This window comes from Lolium rigidum, chromosome 2, assembly GCF_022539505.1.
Source record: "Lolium rigidum isolate FL_2022 chromosome 2, APGP_CSIRO_Lrig_0.1, whole genome shotgun sequence".
Lineage (NCBI taxonomy): Eukaryota > Viridiplantae > Streptophyta > Magnoliopsida > Poales > Poaceae > Lolium > Lolium rigidum.
In genome coordinates this window covers 179,752,244-179,769,673 of record NC_061509.1, presented here as the reverse complement: position 1 = coordinate 179,769,673, position 17,430 = coordinate 179,752,244, and the positions used below count along the sequence as shown (strand labels likewise).

At 40.9% G+C, this 17,430-nt stretch overlaps 2 long non-coding RNA genes across 16 annotated transcripts; both read left to right on the top strand.

Annotated features, from left to right (window-relative positions):
• The first annotated feature begins 3,096 nt into the window (after nucleotides 1–3,096).
• Nucleotides 3,097–9,123, top strand: LOC124692659. Of its 4 annotated transcripts, XR_006999642.1 has the most exons (4): nucleotides 3,702–3,717; nucleotides 3,862–3,901; nucleotides 3,991–4,256; nucleotides 4,508–9,123. It is a non-coding gene; the product is annotated as an uncharacterized LOC124692659 (long non-coding RNA). The 4 variants fall into 4 exon arrangements; XR_006999640.1 differs by having other exon boundaries at nucleotides 3,097–3,717; nucleotides 3,862–4,256; XR_006999641.1 differs by having other exon boundaries at nucleotides 3,097–3,901.
• Nucleotides 9,124–10,196: 1,073 nt separating this feature from the next.
• Nucleotides 10,197–16,955, top strand: LOC124692658. 12 transcript variants are annotated; one of them, XR_006999637.1, is made up of 5 exons: nucleotides 10,197–11,349; nucleotides 11,552–11,702; nucleotides 12,096–12,820; nucleotides 12,940–13,018; nucleotides 13,306–16,955. It is a non-coding gene; the product is annotated as an uncharacterized LOC124692658 (long non-coding RNA). The 12 variants fall into 12 exon arrangements; XR_006999638.1 differs by having other exon boundaries at nucleotides 12,096–15,067; nucleotides 15,165–15,223; nucleotides 16,020–16,955; XR_006999628.1 differs by having other exon boundaries at nucleotides 10,197–10,616; nucleotides 11,258–11,349; nucleotides 12,096–16,955.
• Nucleotides 16,956–17,430: the final 475 nt, after the last annotated feature.

Below are 17,430 nucleotides of genomic sequence, written 5' to 3'. Positions count from 1 at the left end.
TGCCCCATTCCATGGTGGTTTTGGTCACTTTTTGGTCATTTCCCCCTCTTTCCACCGAAAACCCCCGCGTTGACACATCCCCACCATGTTAGCAACCACAAAATATCAAACCCCATGCCATGTAAAGTTGTATTCTATTACAAACAATTATATCAATTCTTGTTCTTTCAATAATTATGATAAAAAGATAATTCTACAAATAATAAGTATAAACATACTAGGTTTCGTGTGTACGGCCACTTTCGGGCCCACTCAAGAACATGACATCAAGCCCATGCCGACTACTTTCCTCCTAAATAATCAATGTGCTGCTTCTACTTTCGACTAAGTAAAGTACATTTATTACAAAATTTCCAAATTCAAACCCAAACAACACAAGAACATGGTACATTTAACCAAACCATCTCATCTCAACCAAGATCTCATGCTACTAAGTTTGCACGTGCAATGCTTGTCTCGGCTAATGTGGACACAATAAATTGATAAATTAATAACTATCAAAGTTATTTTCATACAAACATCATGTAAATTATGATCTCCACCGTCGTAACATAGGCAATGAGCAAGATAAAGACATGAACAAGTTGGATGTTTCCTCTAATTACGACCTACTTTTGAGATGATGGCAACCATCAGCATGCAATGTGCACATACATGCAAACACCATCACTCCAAATCATAGGCAGAACTAACCATCATCACCTAAATAATATTTCATCACAGAACATAGTTTCACACACATTAATTAATTAAGACCATCACTATACTAGATGGTCTGACAACATCACATTAAGTAGTTCATCACAGAAGCAGATGTTCAACACCAAATCAAACATTGTTCAAGACACCTTACAACACAAGTTCAAACATCATTAACCAAAAGCAAAGGTAGCACATCTTCCATAGCATGCATCATCAGCAGTCCACAGGAACTAGTCAGCATCCTCCATAGCAAGCACCATCAGCAGCCCTTGATGCTCGCCCTTATCCGCTTCGAGGTGCCGGCATGGGCTAGCTCCTCGCAGTGTCTGCCTCGGAGTTCCGAAGCATGCCACCCTTAGGCTTCATCTTGTGCCATGGACAGAAGTACTTCCCCTCTTCTTGAAAGGGAGGTCCCCAGACATCCGGCTTCCGCAGTAGCTTCCTCTTGAAGGAACCTATGTTCCCGCTGTCCACGTAACTCGGCTGAATCTCGGGAGTCATACTGGAGAACAACAAAGTGTCAAAAAAGTTACAATTACAGATACAAAGCAAACACAATGAAATACATGCAAGGGTAGATTAAAAGCTGTAAAGCTCACCTCAAGGGAGCCATCTGACTCCTCCAACTCCGCATATGGATCAGGGACGGTGGAGCGAGCCAATGTCGGAGCGAGCGGACCCTGGAGCGAGCACCTCCCGGATTGGAGGAGGGACAGGTACTTCCTCCTCGGATTGGAGGAGGGACATGTACTTCCTCCTGGATTGGAGGAGGGACAGGTTCTAGCTCCTCCTGGATTGGAGGAGGCACAGGCTCCTCCTCCTCGCGCTTCCGCTTCCTCGACCCTTCACCAACCTGCAAACAAAATACATAAGTCCTCACTTCCTAGCCTTGACAAATAAGAAAGGAACAACCCCCAACAAGTGGTAAAATTTGCTACAGAGTTGCATCACTTTGGCAATCATAACTTTGCAAACATGTATCCTCATACAAGCAAGTTATGTATAACTAATTTTGCTAATTTCAAGCTATTTGTACCAGGCAACATATCAATATCAACCTATAAAATGTAGTTACTGATATCAACCTTTAAAATGTACTTGACAAAGCATTGAAGAGATCAATTTAATTTTTCTGTCTCAATAATTGTCGGTCTACTAAATTTTAAGTTAATTCTTATGTCACCAAATGTTACTTGTAACCCACATTGCAACTCATAACTAGCATAAATCAGGAAACAAATCAACATTTCTGCTATTTTTCTCACTTACAACCCATATTGCAATTCATATCCAAGCATCAATCACGAATCAATACAACGGGCTAGGTTATTTATTGCATTCACAACCCAATATAAACCTACAAAAATCTCTGTTCAAACAAAAATTCGATCATAGGTACCAACTATTTCTTTCTTACACATTAACCGGCATAGCAACATATCTCTATTCCTATTCATACTTTTAGCAGCAAAAGAACTACGCCCAAGATCCTTCGATGTCCAGACAATTAAAAAACATACAAAATCATTCGTTCTTCCTAGGTCTTTTTCATCTCCAAGGCACTCCCCCATGCATCCGTGCACCCATTCTAGCCTGGTAGACCCGCTTAATCGAAAGCAAAAAGAAGGGACAGAAGAACTTACCTCCATCCGCATGTCCGCCCGCACCTCACTTACGTCGCCGGCAGCCGGCGCAGCCACCGGATCCGCCACCGTCTTCACCGCCGCCGAGGATGAAGCCTCCTCCACAAGATCCGCCGCCACCTTCACGGCTGCGGCGAGCATCACCGCATGCGGATTCGCCCGCATCCACATCGGCCGTTGCCGCCACGGAGGACTCCACGGCGGTGGTCCTCGCAGCGACCGCCGACCCGATGACGGAGGACTCCACGGCGGTGGTCCTCGCAGCGACCGCCGACCCTCCAGCACCGCTTTCCACCACGGATGGATCAACTTCCACCACGGCCACCGTCTTCACATCGTCCGCGGCAGCTCCCCCTGCTTCCATCGCGTACGGATCTACTGGATCGCGGACAATACCTAAACTACGGGCGGGCGGAGTGAGGGAGAGGGAGGCGGGTTTTTGGCGGAGTGAGGGAGAGGGAGAAGATGGGGAACGGGGGAAATGGCAGCGGGCGTGCCAGACGGGACCTTTTATAATCGCCGACGATTCCGCTCCCTCGCCACGTCTGACTACACGTCACCGACGCCTCCTCTCCCTTGCCACGTTGCTCGCCACGTCTTTCCCGTATACGTACACAATACCGTACAAATGAATCCCGCGCGGCCCGCTATACACAACGCCGAAGGGGTATCGGGTAATCTTGACCGTCCTTGTGTTTTTCACCTGAACGTCGTTCGCCAAGGGGGGGACACCGGAGCACAGGCGTTCTCTCATCTTCTTTCTTCATCCACATCGCCGCCCACTCTGTTCGTTTCTAGCCCCATCCAAACCGAAGCCAGATCCAGTCGATGCGAGAAGCGAGCGAAGGTAGCGCGGGTTGCGCTAGGTGGCCGGTGAGCAAAGCGGCAGCGTGTGGCTTTGGTCACCTACGCGTCATGGGAGAGACCGGCGACGTCTACGACCTACCGGCGCTCTGGTCCTTCGCCGGCGGCGTGGATGGAAAAGCCGCCGGTCTGCTCGGTTGGGGGACCGACGGCGGCGGTTGTGCTGCGTGTGGACGCTGCCGAGGATGGCTGCAAGTACCAGCAATACCTCGAGTTCGTATTGGGCGGCTTTCTCGCCAACGAGGTGGAGAGGAAAGGAGGTAGCCTCGAGGGGCCTCGCGTACCTCCACGGCGAGATTACAGACTCCGGCTCTGCGACGACCCTGGATTCGGCGGGCTCGGGGCACGCCACCGTTCATGGCACCCGACGAGGCGAGCGGGGAGGAGCAGGGCGACCCCATCGACCTTTGGATTTGTTGGCCGGCCGTACGACGATAAGGTGCCTCGCGTCCGCGGCGCCGCTTCGCCTGCTTCTCTCCCTCCTCTTGAATCGATGGATCCAGACCAGGTTAAAGTTATCTCTCGCTCTATCTCTCTTTCATGTTAAATGTCTGGGAAGAAAGTTCTAGGATATGCATTTTGTATTAGTGTTCCCCACATGTTTGGTGATTTGCTCCGCCATGCTCATGTCTTGCCGCTCTCTGTGTCCTAGGTGCCTAGGTGAATCGTCTCCGCTTCCGGCCGTTCGTCAGGTACTTCCACCGCCCCTACTGATCTGGCTCCCTTGGACAGCAGTCCTTAACTTGCCGGTTGGTCTGCCGTGTGGGTGCTCGACGGCCAGCAACGCTGGTGCGTGCTCATGGTCCAGGAGGGCGTCCTTGAGGCTGCCTTGCTTCTAGGTTCTACCCAGACGAAGATGATGATGCCCACGCGGAGGATTGTGCTAATGGAGGGAGTCTGCAGCAGGAGCGGATCGATAAGGCTGCTGGTTGAGCGGCACATGGATTCTTGATGGCAGGGTGTGTGACGCTCTGATTGGTAGAGCAAGCATGGCCACTCTGCATTTAGAAGAGGGATGCACGGTGGATATGTCTGAATTCATCGATGGTTCGCTCCTATTTTCTCACGTTCTTCTTGTGCACTCTTCAGTTTTATTTCCATGTGAACATATGGTTGCAAACAACCTTGAAACAGAGCTACATTGGTGTGTTCTAATAAAATCTGAGGCAAATGTTATCATATTTACAATAAAAGATAAATTAAATTGGGCATGTCCATCTCTTACTTTTAAGTTCACCATATATACTGTTGTTTGTCTGATTATCGCTCAATATTAAGTTTTTCTGTTCTTGGTGCAGGTGTCTTTGATTCACGGATTTGCAATCACTGGTGAGGAATAAACATGGACTTTGCGCATCATATCGTTTTTCTGAAGGGATAATTTTAAATCTTTTCTACTCTCACTTAAGTGCTACGAGTGTTTTAATCAGCGAAATGAAACAAGTGTTCAGTTTCGATATTTCATTTTGAATGAAATATGTACGCATTAACCAGGCTTCTGGCCGAGGTATTCATGGTCCACATCTGGTCCCTTGTCCTGAAGAACTAGGTATGTTACATCTTTCTGTTTACAATTATCTTATCTGTGAGGAGATGAAAACTTTGGTTATCGTGGTAACTAGCATAGAAAGCTTGCCTATGAAGCAGCATTAAATATATTGCTCTCCCATCAGTATTATAGTCTAGATATGCGACTTTTATTGGTAAACTACGTTAGATAAAACTCCCTTTTTATAAATGTTGACCGCTTCTCTTTGTGCCATTCGTTAAGAGCTCTACATACTATCATGTCTGAACTTATGTTGATCAGATTAGGCAAATCATGCTTGAATAAATTTATATCCAGCATTGCCAATCCTTACTAATTTGCTACAGAGTAATATAAATATTCATTGTGGACATAATCCACATATAATTGTTTATCTCTTCAATCTTCGTTAACAGAATTTTACCACTTCCAAATAGATGGGAGATAAAGTATTTTAAGATTCATCAACCTGATGGTCTACTAATAATTGTGAAATAATCCAAATCATTAAGCATCTTGAAGTTGTTTTTTGCTGCCATGTCATTTCTAAATCAATCGTTTGTCTGAAGTACTTGCATTCTTATAATATATTGGGAATTTTGGATAAAGTGGTGAGACGTTGGAGGTAGTTTCCTTTGTTGATTTTTTTTAATAACCAATGAATTGAATAATTGGCTTAATGTTGCATATGCTTAAGGGTCACGATTAGTTTCATGTGTACAAAATAGTAGCAGGTGGAAACTGATGGAAACTGATGGTGTTCTTTTGAAAAATGGAACGGGGCCCAATCATACAAGTGTGCCGTGGTAGAGTCAAAACAAAAATCATCCAACTTATTCCCTACGCTATGGTTAGTTACACACTTGGACTTTGTAATTTGGATATCACATTGTACAGAAGTACTATTAGTGTGATTCAGTTTTTCCTAAAAAATATTGTCAATCAGGAAAACCTCGGCTCATTTTGAACAAGAAGCTAATATGATTACGACGTACTGTCTTAGCATACTATTCTTTAGAGCAATAGATAGTGGATATCAAATGCTTTGAACAAGAACCAAATCAAGATTACTACGGGTTATATGTGTCCTGGGAATTTTTGTTTTCTGATTTATTATTTTTTCTATTCAAGATGAAATCAACAATTTGGATCTGAGCCTATACAATTACTTTTTTTTTCAAGGAATCCATTCTTCTGGTTATTTTTTATTCCAAATGAACTCAAATCATTTGGAACTAAACATGTAATGTTTCCCTGGTTCAAGGAATGTGCACATATAGAGAACATGGTCATAGCTCTATCAAATAAGGGTTAATGTAAGTAAACAGTTAATGATACGCTTAAGTGTTTTTTTTCCCTCAGTTGAACTATTTTGTAGTTTCAGTTCAGTTCTGATTTGTGCATAGGTGTATTTTCCTGGCCATCCATATATGGGCAATTGCCATGAATTTAGGAACATGCTAATTAGGCACTTATTCATTGCATTCACCTATAGAATGTATATTGTGTAAGATTCAAGATTCTCATATTTTGCTATTGGTGTATTACATAACAAGAAATAGCAGAGAAATTCAATTCGGCTCCCAGGTGCATATGCTCCCTCTACCAAAAAATTATATTTCGAAATATCGAAAAAATTTGACAAAAAATTATACATGTACATATCCATAATTTATGTTTGTTCGTCAAGTTTCGTTAGGAAACAACATTTTTTGTGGTCTATGTAAAAAAGAGAAAATGTATCTTCTTAAAAAACCTCATTTCTACCATTGAATTTTGTCTTTTAACACATATGCCACACGACACAAGTCTATTTTTCATGAAACAACTTTGCGAGCGCGTCATTTCATGAAATTTCATTTCAATTTTTCATGAAACAACTTTGTGAGGAACATACAACTTTGCGAATTTTTCGTTTCAATTTTTTTCTCAATTAGAATGGATCGGCTATTTAAGTCTGCCATCTTTCTTGAACATTTTGGTCTTATGATTTCTTTCACCTACTCTATTCCTATGTATTGCTAAGCCATTTCATCCTACTATCTTTCTTGAACATTTTGTCCTTATATCCTTAATTTCTTCTATTCAGTTACTTATGTACTGCTAAGTTACCGAATAAGTAATTAATGTTTAGGGCTAGGCGGTTACATTGTTGGAAACCAATATAACTTTTAATTTCATCTATTGAAGCTGACACTGATTATAGCTACATTTCTCTATTACTGTCCTAACCCTTCTCAGTTTTTCAATTTTGAATTGATAACCTGGCACACAGGGATATGAATGCAATTAACTTACCTTTTCTCAAAATATTTCAAGTTCGGTTCTCTTGATATCATCGTTCACTTCATGGAAGAGTTATCAGCCATACACATCATTTCTGAAGTGATGACGGCTGATGAAAGTTCTGGTTAGCATGATCAGGTCACCTTACAAGCTTGAGGTGTGCATGGTGGTATTGGCATATATTTGTTCATCAACCCTAGAAGAAATGCATGGTGTTATTGTCTCCATATTATTGAATTTTTTGCAGTTTGGTTAATTCATAACTTTTAAGGAACACATAGTTCTAAATCTTCAACTGTCATATTATTTTTCAGATATGAAGAAACACCCCTTATCTGTTCAATCTGTATATTTGGCTAACTTAGCATTGCATTAATGCTTTATGAGTCCCACCCACCAACCTCATTGGTGACCTAGACTCTTATTCACCTAAAAGTCTTACGTGGAATGGCAGAAAAGTGTATACATGACGGGATCTTAATCTAAGCAGTAGGTTTATTTGGGAGTTCAACATATGTGCTTAATTTTTGGATTGATTATACGAATGTGAATCTTCTGTTTATTTATTTATTTATCTCTCCACCTAGCCTTCAGAATATAAGAAATAAACCTTTTCTTGCATTTCAACACAACTCATGTGATTTGTAAAGATAGTTTAATTAGTTTACCAGTTATGCATTCACTACCAACTCGCTTCGGAACATTTTTTTTCTTGATGATGTGTTTATATATAGTTATGGTATCATAGCTGAGTTTAATATATCGTTGTAAGGTGTCACATGTACTCCCTCCGGTCTCTTTTAATTGACTCGGATTTAGTACAATTTTATACCAAATTCGAGTCAGTTAAAAAGGACCGGAGGGAGTAGTTAGGATGTATCATTGAGTAAGTACAATTCCGTTGAAAGGGGACCAGAATTAGCCTACTTGAGTTTTTACATACCACACAGTTTTCCTTTTATTTGTTCAATATGTCTGAGATCAGGTTACCATATAGAGAAACAATTCAGTAAGTTCTCCTTGCACAGTGTTATCTCACCCGTTTAGGAAGCAGTTCATCAAGCTTCATTTTGATGGTCTAATGGTCAACCAAAGCTAGATAAGAGAATTAGAACCACTGTAGAAGGTATTGAATATTATGTTTGGTTCCAAGTTGATATGTAGCAAAAATTTACCTTTGAATGTCTACTCTATGCTATTCTCATTATCTTCCAAATTGCAGGAAAAAATATTTCTATTTTTAGGTATAAAGTGCACCAAGATTTCTTTTCTTGGTCATGATGGCTTTGCCATGGTGCTATAGTGCTATGGCCCCGACACGCTCTTGGTGTGTTTGCATCCACTTGGCTAGCAAAACAAAGTTAGCAGAAGTCCTCTATGTTAAATTTGTTCTCCATGCAGTCCAAACTTCTAAGTTCTATTTTTTTGGACCATGCCACTACACTGTAGTTTTAGATTTTTAAACAGTTTCTATTTGCAAATCGCACATTCATTAACTAGAATGGTGAGTTCTTCATTGAATCATTATAATGCATTAGCTCTACTATTAGTCCAAGCTTCTAAGTCTGATCTGTTTTTTAGTCATAGAACACATCAAGGGAATCATCGAGGAGTCCACCCGGTCCAAACATGACAGGGAAGTCACATGGGCTTTCTACATCGCCAACTAGATGGTGATCGAAAGGCTCCTCGGGCGGGACGGTGATGGCTTTACCGGCGATGATGAGCCAGGATCCTCTTCCAAGAGAATATGAACCATACCAGCCTGTTGTCCCTCTGCCAATATTTTTCTTATCTGACAATGAGGATGATGACAGCAAGCGGTGATGTTCGTAGGCAAAGGAAAAAAGAAGGCACTTACCCTAACTTAGTATTTGGTTGTTTCCTTCGAGTTTTATCTACTCGATGTGTACTATGTACCTGATTTCGCTGCCCTTAGTTGTGATCTTATCTGTTAGGCGCATGTCACTGGAGAAAATAAACCGCCGAAGCCTTGAAACTTTTGCAAACGCCTACTCTAGGCAGGGTGTTGTAGATGGCAGTGCACATGGCACGGTTCCACATATAGTGTTCCACATGTGCCCAAGATTTTTATACTTATGGCTTATTTCTGTTCTTATGTAAAATTTTCCTTACGATTCATTTTTGTTCTTATGTGAGACAATGTTTAACTTCCACGTTGTAATCTATGTAACTTCTTATTGTTGTATTTCCTATGATTAGTGTCCGTTTGTTTGATTTCTGAATGTAACCAATTGCTTATCCCTTGTTTTTACCTTAACATAGAAACATCATTTATTGTTCAATTCCTCACTTGAGCACATCATCGTCGTAATGTAGCATGGAATTATCGTTTATGCTCCAACTCCTGACTAACTTGTGGGCGCGGCGTGCCGCCGCGCCTTTCTTTGCTAGTCTAAATAAATAGCAAAGCCTCTCGTAGCATGAAAACATAGTTTGCAAGCAAGAGACGATAAAAAAAAACTCTACAAAACAGTACGAGGCTAGATTTCATGTTGTAAACATACTACAATGTCTAGCATAATTTTTAAAAATAAAAATAAATTTGAGTGGTGCGGAGGTTTGAACTCATGATCTGGGATTGGGAAACAAAGGCTTCATCCCATTGAGCTACCACAGTGTTCTAGTATCTCTAGACAAACATCTAAAGGTATAATTGATGCAACCCCATGGAGCACTCACGGTGATTTCAGTTTAGTTACCGTCGGATCGAACCATTAGAGCAAACCCCCACCGTTTGATCATGGTAAGTCTTTTTTACCCCTGTGAATAGTATTTTCGCATTTTGCTTGTGCACAGCGATCTGGTCACTGATTGTTGGGACCGGACAAGTTTAGGCCTACTTGACAGTCTCTCTTTGATTATTTTTGTGGGGTATGTCAGGGGCTCAAATGGACGTGAAGGGCCAACCAATCCCTTGCCCTGCTGCCACCCACCAATCCTTTCCCGTAGGGGTCAACCAATCCCCTCGATTTTCCTCTCTGCCAATCCCTCCAGGCTCCAACCCTAGCCGCCACCCCCCAGCGCTCGCCCCTGCCCTCCTCCCTCCGCGTCGTCGGCTCAGCCGCCACTGCCCGCTGTCGTCCTCGCGTTGTCCTTCTCCTCCCCCACCACGGCGTCGTCGTCTTCCTCGCTCCGTGCCGCGCCCCAGGAGAAGCAGCTGGTGGCTTGCAGAACAGCGCAGATCGACCGATCAGTGCAGCCGCGCCGCCACCGTTGCGGGCCGTGCCCTCGCCGGGAGGAGCAGCTGGTAGCCGGCGGGAGCAGAAAAGCCTTCTCCTACCTCCGCCTCTCACGTCGTGTCATCGCCGGGAGGAGCAGCGTAGGTCGACGGAGCGGTGTTGTGTGTCGCACCAACGCTGCTTGCCGTGCCATCGCCGGGAAGAGCGGCTGGTGGCATCTCTGGCCAGCTGCCACATGCTTGGGACTTCATCGTCCATACAAAGGTAGCCCATGTGTCCCAATCCACGTAATGGATGCATAACTGGTTGTTGTTTGGGCGATTACTGGCCTGCGGCTCGCCTGTGTTGTTTGGGCTGAGATGAACACCGTTGGATTCAATGCTGGTTCAGGTGAGCTTCGGATTGCTAGGTCACTGTCAATTATTGCTTTCAAATTGTTCAAGTTATTCAACTTTTTCTTTTTTTTGTACACCTCAGTACTCCAGCGAAATGGAGTTGTTGACAGAAAATATTATGATCTGCACTATTTGTTAGGGATGAAATTATTTGTGTTGCGTCCGTGACTGACATGGCCCTTTAAGTTGGATTTATTGTTTTGTAGAATACATGTATGTATGATGAGAGTGGTTTACACTCCTGCAGCTTATGGCATCTACTGAAAAAAAATAGATCGTTACCATTTTCATGAAACTGTTCTGAGTAATCATGTTGTGCTTCCACATACGCATAGCTATTGCTGATACATAAATGATGTTGCATAAGGAAGACTCGGGAAGTAGGAAAATTTAGCCTACGAGGAAATAGATGTTCATTAGCTGGTTAGTTTGGTCAGCTTGGGTGCAGGAAGGCTAAGTTTTCAGCCCCATCCTTCCCCTTTTTCGTTTAATGTTCATCAGTTTATTTATTCTTTCTGATTCATCTACTAATTTGGATATATGTTTAGGTCAGGTTTCACTTTTCAGCAAGTTAATCTGGAGTCATGTCTGCGTCATGAAATTTGTATTGACATTCTTGACTTTCTTTTTAATTAGCTATAATTAGGTAATAGGCCATGAATAGGAGGTGCAGACTGCGCATGGAAGAATTACAGAACACAAAAAACTAATGGCACTATCATGTTGAGGTACAAACATTTGCACGAATTTTCTTTACATTTGATATTTTGTCTCTTTTATTCATTCATATAATGGAATATTGATTATATGAGATACCGATACATGAGTATATGCTCAAAACAATGTTCTTGAGGGACTGTCATATGCATCATATGATTTTCATCTCACTCTCTCCTAATGTGCTCAATGAAGATAACCTTCTTCCTGCAGTCGCTTGGGAAGAGGTGTAAGACCGTGACTTGCGGGGTAAAAGGCCAAAGAAACGTTGTTGTTGAGGCTGCTCCCAGTTCAAAGATCTTCCATGGCGATGCAGGGGAATTCCAGTGCCCACACAAGCTCCTCCATTTGGTGATATTAGAAAGTGAGTGTTCTCCACCTATGCTCTATGACATATTATTTATACCGGGTGTACGGCGAGGACACATATTAATTACGTGAGGCATCTGTGGGTTAGGAAATAAAACCTATGCCATATTAATTATGTGAGGTATCTACTGGTTAGGATGTAAAATTAATTCTCCGGCATATAAGTTATGTGAGGCAACTGATTTATTTTGCCTTTGTGTTGTTATCACTTGGTTCTGCCAATTGCAATAGGCCCTACATTGGGTGTTATAAGGTTACTTTTATTGAATATTGCTTGGTTGAATCCAAAATTCAGCAATTAAACTTTTTTCCTAAAAGATGGTATTTGAATTTCTAATAAAAGCATTGATAAAAATCCTAGCTAATATGGTTGTATGTACTATTTAAGGAGATGAAAATGGCCTAGCTGGTGACCTTTGGAGAATAGTAGCCATAATCATTCTTCAAACAAGACCATCAGGTTCTCTCTCTCTCTCGAATGTACGGGAAAATCTCATCTTTGTTTGTGCAGATCCCTTTTTGTCTGTGCTTACAAGGTGTTTGATAAAAATCCTATCTAATATGGTTGTAGATACTATTTAATGAGAAGAAAATGTCCTAGCTGGCGACCTTTGAAGAATAGTAGCCAGAATCGTCTTTATCGTTTGACCAAGGAGAATGAGGAGCAGCGCAAGGGGGTTCTGAATTATGCTTAATATTCCATATTTTTATTTTCTTCGTGAATCAGTTTAGCATTAGTAGTGGAAGGTCTTGCCAAATTCTTGCCCTTCACGCTGGTAAAGGTTGGACCTTTCTGGTTTGAACCATGGAGCTAATTGGGATCTGTATTTTTCTCCAGATCTGCATTAGTTCAGCAAAGTTGATGGAATAATCTATGTGAGTGTTCTTACCCAGTTTAGGAAACTACAGGTTGTCAAGGAAGTGATTGTAATAACTTGATGGATACGGTGCTGCTAGACGAGAGACAGTTAGGAAAGCAGCACATAGTCTAAATTTAATAAAAGGAGGCTGCTATGACCATCTCCACTAAAGTGGTATCTCACTTTCCTAATTGAAGTATGCAAGCTCAAATATTTGTTTTTTCTACTACTGAGTTTCTTCAAAGACTATCAGGTTCTCTCTCTCAAACATATGGGAAAATCTCATCTTTGTTTGTGTAGACCTGTTTTCGTCTATGCGTAAAAGGTTCTTGATAAAAGTCCCAGCTAATATGGTTATATTTACTATTTAAGGAGAAGAAAATGGCCTAGCTGGTGACCTTTGGAGATGTAAGTTGAATGTGAATGCAAAATGCATCGCATACTCTATAAGGTCATTTACAAAATATGCATTTATCTATATAGCGGCAATGCATTGCATACTTCATCGCGTAGAGCGGCTTTATTAGAAGCATATATCTGTATCGGGCAAGAACGTATGGTTCATACATTGGATGGAAACAATGGTGCTTTCACTCCTCTATTTTGTCGATGTCAAATGGAGTAGATGATTTCTTATTCATGTTTTACAGAAGTGGATAACACACATTACTGCCTAGGCTTTACACATAATTGGCTACATGACTTGTTCATTGATGGATCTTTATTTTTCTGTTCTAGGGAAACAACATGTCTGGAGAAATCCCCTTAGAATGTGTTGATTTGTTCATGGAAAGGCTTTAGGAGGGAAATGTTTGAGATAAAGAAGTTTTTGCTGGGACCAAAGAAACACAACTACAAAAATCTCCTGAGAATGTATTGGGTATTCTGTGTGAGAAAAACCAGTGTCTAGGTTAGGCTGATACTCTTCTGTGGACATATGTTCTCAGCATTTATGTGCGTGTACGCTTTGGCAGACACCGGCAAGTTACAATTAGCAATTCATTTGAGCTCCTATCCCCTTCAATAAGATGCCCACCGCTTCTTTATCTTTTATAGTGTTATACGATTTAGCAAGAGAGCCACAGTCAGCGCTTACATGACCAAGTTTTATAAATGCCTATCATTATTCTAATTCCTAAATAGATTGAGAAACTGAATCTCCGCTACCCTGCAGATATTGTTAGATGATTCAGTAATCAAGAGCGAAAAATATTTGTTGTGTTGTGCATTGCCTTGTGTTGCTATCGCCTAACTGCTGGTTGTTTGACTTTTGCTTTTATCTTAGACCGATTGAGTTGTATTTGTATTTGGTAGTTGTAGTTTCAGTTTGTTGGTTTCTCTGATCTGTTCAGATTATGACATGTATAGATGTACATTAAGGTGTACAAAGTGGTCTGTTGGCTGATTTATCCATGCTTAGGTCTCTATCATATTTTCCTATTTCTATATTTACTTACCAAGTGTCTGTCTCTAGAACAGTGCCATGACCATCCATGTCTCTTTTTAGCCCTTTTTAGAGACTTTTCTTACTTTTGATCATAGGTCATACATCAATGAGGATCTTCCTGAGATCAACAAGCTGCTTACAAGGTAATTGATGCATATATGCTTAGGGACTTCAATTTGTTCGTGTAATTGAGCCCGACTGTTCCTACTTTTCACCTACACGATACAAAACATAGTCACTGATGCCTAGAGTATTCCACTCCCGGGACATTCTACTACCGAGATAAGTGCCAGGTTGATCTCATGACAAAGACTAATTCTGAACTGGTTGACTTGAAAATCTGGGAACACAAGGTGTGTCCACAATTTTATGGTTTATCTATTGTCTATCATCATCTTCCAGAGTGCTTAATCTTGGCATTTCTTTGCAGAAAACTAAGTTATTATGTACTGTTTTCATCACAAAACTTAGCCCTGACCAATGCTATTGGTTCTCTTCCTGTACAACTTGCCGTAAATCTATGGTTCCGTACGACACCGAGTAAAAGTGATGTGATTTGAACTGCTAATTCGTTAGTATTGAATTGTTTATGTTTGGATTTTCCTAAAGTTGTTTCAAGTAATTTTTCCCAACTTGATGAAGCAATCCTGGTTTTTTTAATGTTTTTGAGAGAATGTTTCCTAATGATTGAGCGGTGAGGAAGAACTGGCGCAAGTAGAGGCCAACGACTTCTATTTTCTTTCGTCTAAATAAGAATGAAAATCCTAGGATGTATGTGTATCATAATATTGCCACAGAGCTCACTTGGAAATTATATATCTAAGAAAAATGCAGGCATCCTGCAATCTGTGTACTAGAAAAGATTAAAAAAATCTCACTCTCTCATTCCTGAACCAGGGATATATGTTTCACTGGATGCATGCCCTTAGAAATTTTGCAACTGCTGCATGTATGAATGCGTATGGTTGAGCATCCTTTGCGTCGCTGGCTTTGGTGCTTGCTGACCTGGTTTTATATATTATCGTAGTATGTGCAAGCAATCTAATTCGATGGGTATGAGTACTGTATTTTCTTGCTTGCTTTTGGCCTTCAATAGTGCATCGTCACCATAAGAAGCTAACCTGGCTGGTATTATTATTTCTGTGTGCAGAAAATGCAAAATGGAGATTGAATTCGGCACTACATGGTCACCATTATTCTGCCCAAAAGGTACATGCAAGTTGGATTAGAATTTTGTATTGAGTAATCAACTATGAAGATTTAAATAACGAGTAATTCACAATTTTGTATTGAGTAATTCACACCTTTCCTATGATATCATTCGTACTTTTACTGCACTATTTTTACTCAAAGGAGTCCAGTAACATTAGCATGGTGAAAACTTGGATTGGATCATGCCTGGTTAAATCCAACATTCGACAAAAAAAATTCTCCAAAAATATGGTCTTTTAATTCCCAAGAAAAGCATTGGTGCCTACAATTTATGGTTCTACAAATTTTTTGGCTATTAAACTCTGGTTTCATGATTTCTACCACAAAATAGCAAAGAAGTGTTGATGCCCTCTAAGGTAGCACTGGGATACTATTTCAATTTAATCATTTATATTAGAGAAATATACGATATGTTCTTTATGAACGCTTGCAAATCGCAAGTATATTTACTAATTAACATTGTTTGATGCTTTGATTGTTTTGTATCTGTTTGCATTTTTTCTGTACTCAGGAAGATCGAGTATTTACGCAGTAGTTATTTACACATGCTTGCAAAATGCATGTATATTTACTAATTACCATGGTTTGATGCTTTGATTGTTTTGTATCACGGCTTGAGTACATATGAAGTAGCCTTTCCAAAAAAAAACTATTCTTTTGCCTACTCTTTTTTGACTGAATAGATGGAGGTTTAAGACAGCTACTATGTACAAGTTAAGTTGTGGATGTATTATTTTTCTTTATTACGGTTTTAAGTCATGTTACAGTTGATATCTTCATACTTCTGGTTTAGCTGAGAATGCTCGCCATCTTGTGTCATTCGGACAATTGAGCAACATAAGCATATGCAAGTCTGAATCAGGATTTTTTGCTTTGAGACTGTTAGTGGCTCACCATATTACCTCAAGGTATGTTTCATTTATTTTATCCATTTTGGATCTTCTTTTCCTAAGATGTTTCAAACAAATTTTGACAACTTTCCAGATACATCCAAATTTTGACTAATTTCAGACAACTTTTGTAGGACAGAGGGAGTACATAATTCGAGCGAGAAATTGTAACAAAGAATAGAATCTTGAAATAAAACAAATCTTCTTTAATCACTGAAATTTCTAAAAATGGCACACTACTAACAACTTCAATATGTATGCAAGATTGAAAAGTACAGGGCCTCACCGAGATTCAGCGGTCGAGCTGCTATTGGGCGAGAGCCTGAGACGGCCGCCTGCTGGTGGCCGCGGTGGGCAGTAGCGGCGGCGAGGTGACCAGGCGCAGGCGTCCAGGGAGCTCTCAGCTCCGCCGCTGCTGCAAGTTGCAATGCGGCCGGCGCGCTGCCTCCAGCTAGCTTCTCCCGTCCTCCCAATCTCCACTGTTTATTCTCACTCTGGTGGGAATAAAGAATCAAGGACAAGGATAGGATCTGGAGCTGCATGTGACGCGGGATTGGAGATTTTGGTCGACATGGAGAGAGAGCAGGGTTGGACAGGTTTTTGCTAGATGTACCAACTTCTCTACCAAATCAGTGAATGACAGTGATGTCAGGCATTGTAACTTGTGGTTTCAGTGGTAGTACTCCTAGCTGGAGGTTAAAAATAGAAAAAACTTCCAAACTATGCTTGTTTATTTTTTTGCCACAAGGTGATATTACTTGGCAGGAAAAAAACCTCTCAGGCTGGATGTTAAATTGATATTTGCATCTATTTGTATACATGTTTGTTTTCTGCTACAGCTCCCCAACTATGCAATGGTTTTACCCATGCATCTGTCCATGAGATTGCTACTTATTTTGGTACACTTGGTCTGCTGCTCCATTTTTACTTTCTTGTGATTTATCCCAATTTCATCCTAGGGACGTCGTTTTGTGAAATCTAAGGAATGTATTATCATGTTGGCATTTGATTCTAGCGTTGTTATATAAAATGTACATCGACACAAGCTTCACGGATCCTATGCGAAGGTGCACATCTAAATTCCTGCTTCGTTTGTTATTTTGTGTGCTTTATCGTAAGTTATTCCTACCCTAAGTTCTTCCTACCGATTTTGTTTTATAAAACATAAGAAATCTATGAATACTACAAACTACCCACCTTTAATTGATCTATTTCCAATACCATCGATCTATATATATCATCGATTTGTATAAATGGCAATGTAGCATTTTTTCAGCTTATTATCAAGTGAATGACAAAACGATCATCAAAGCG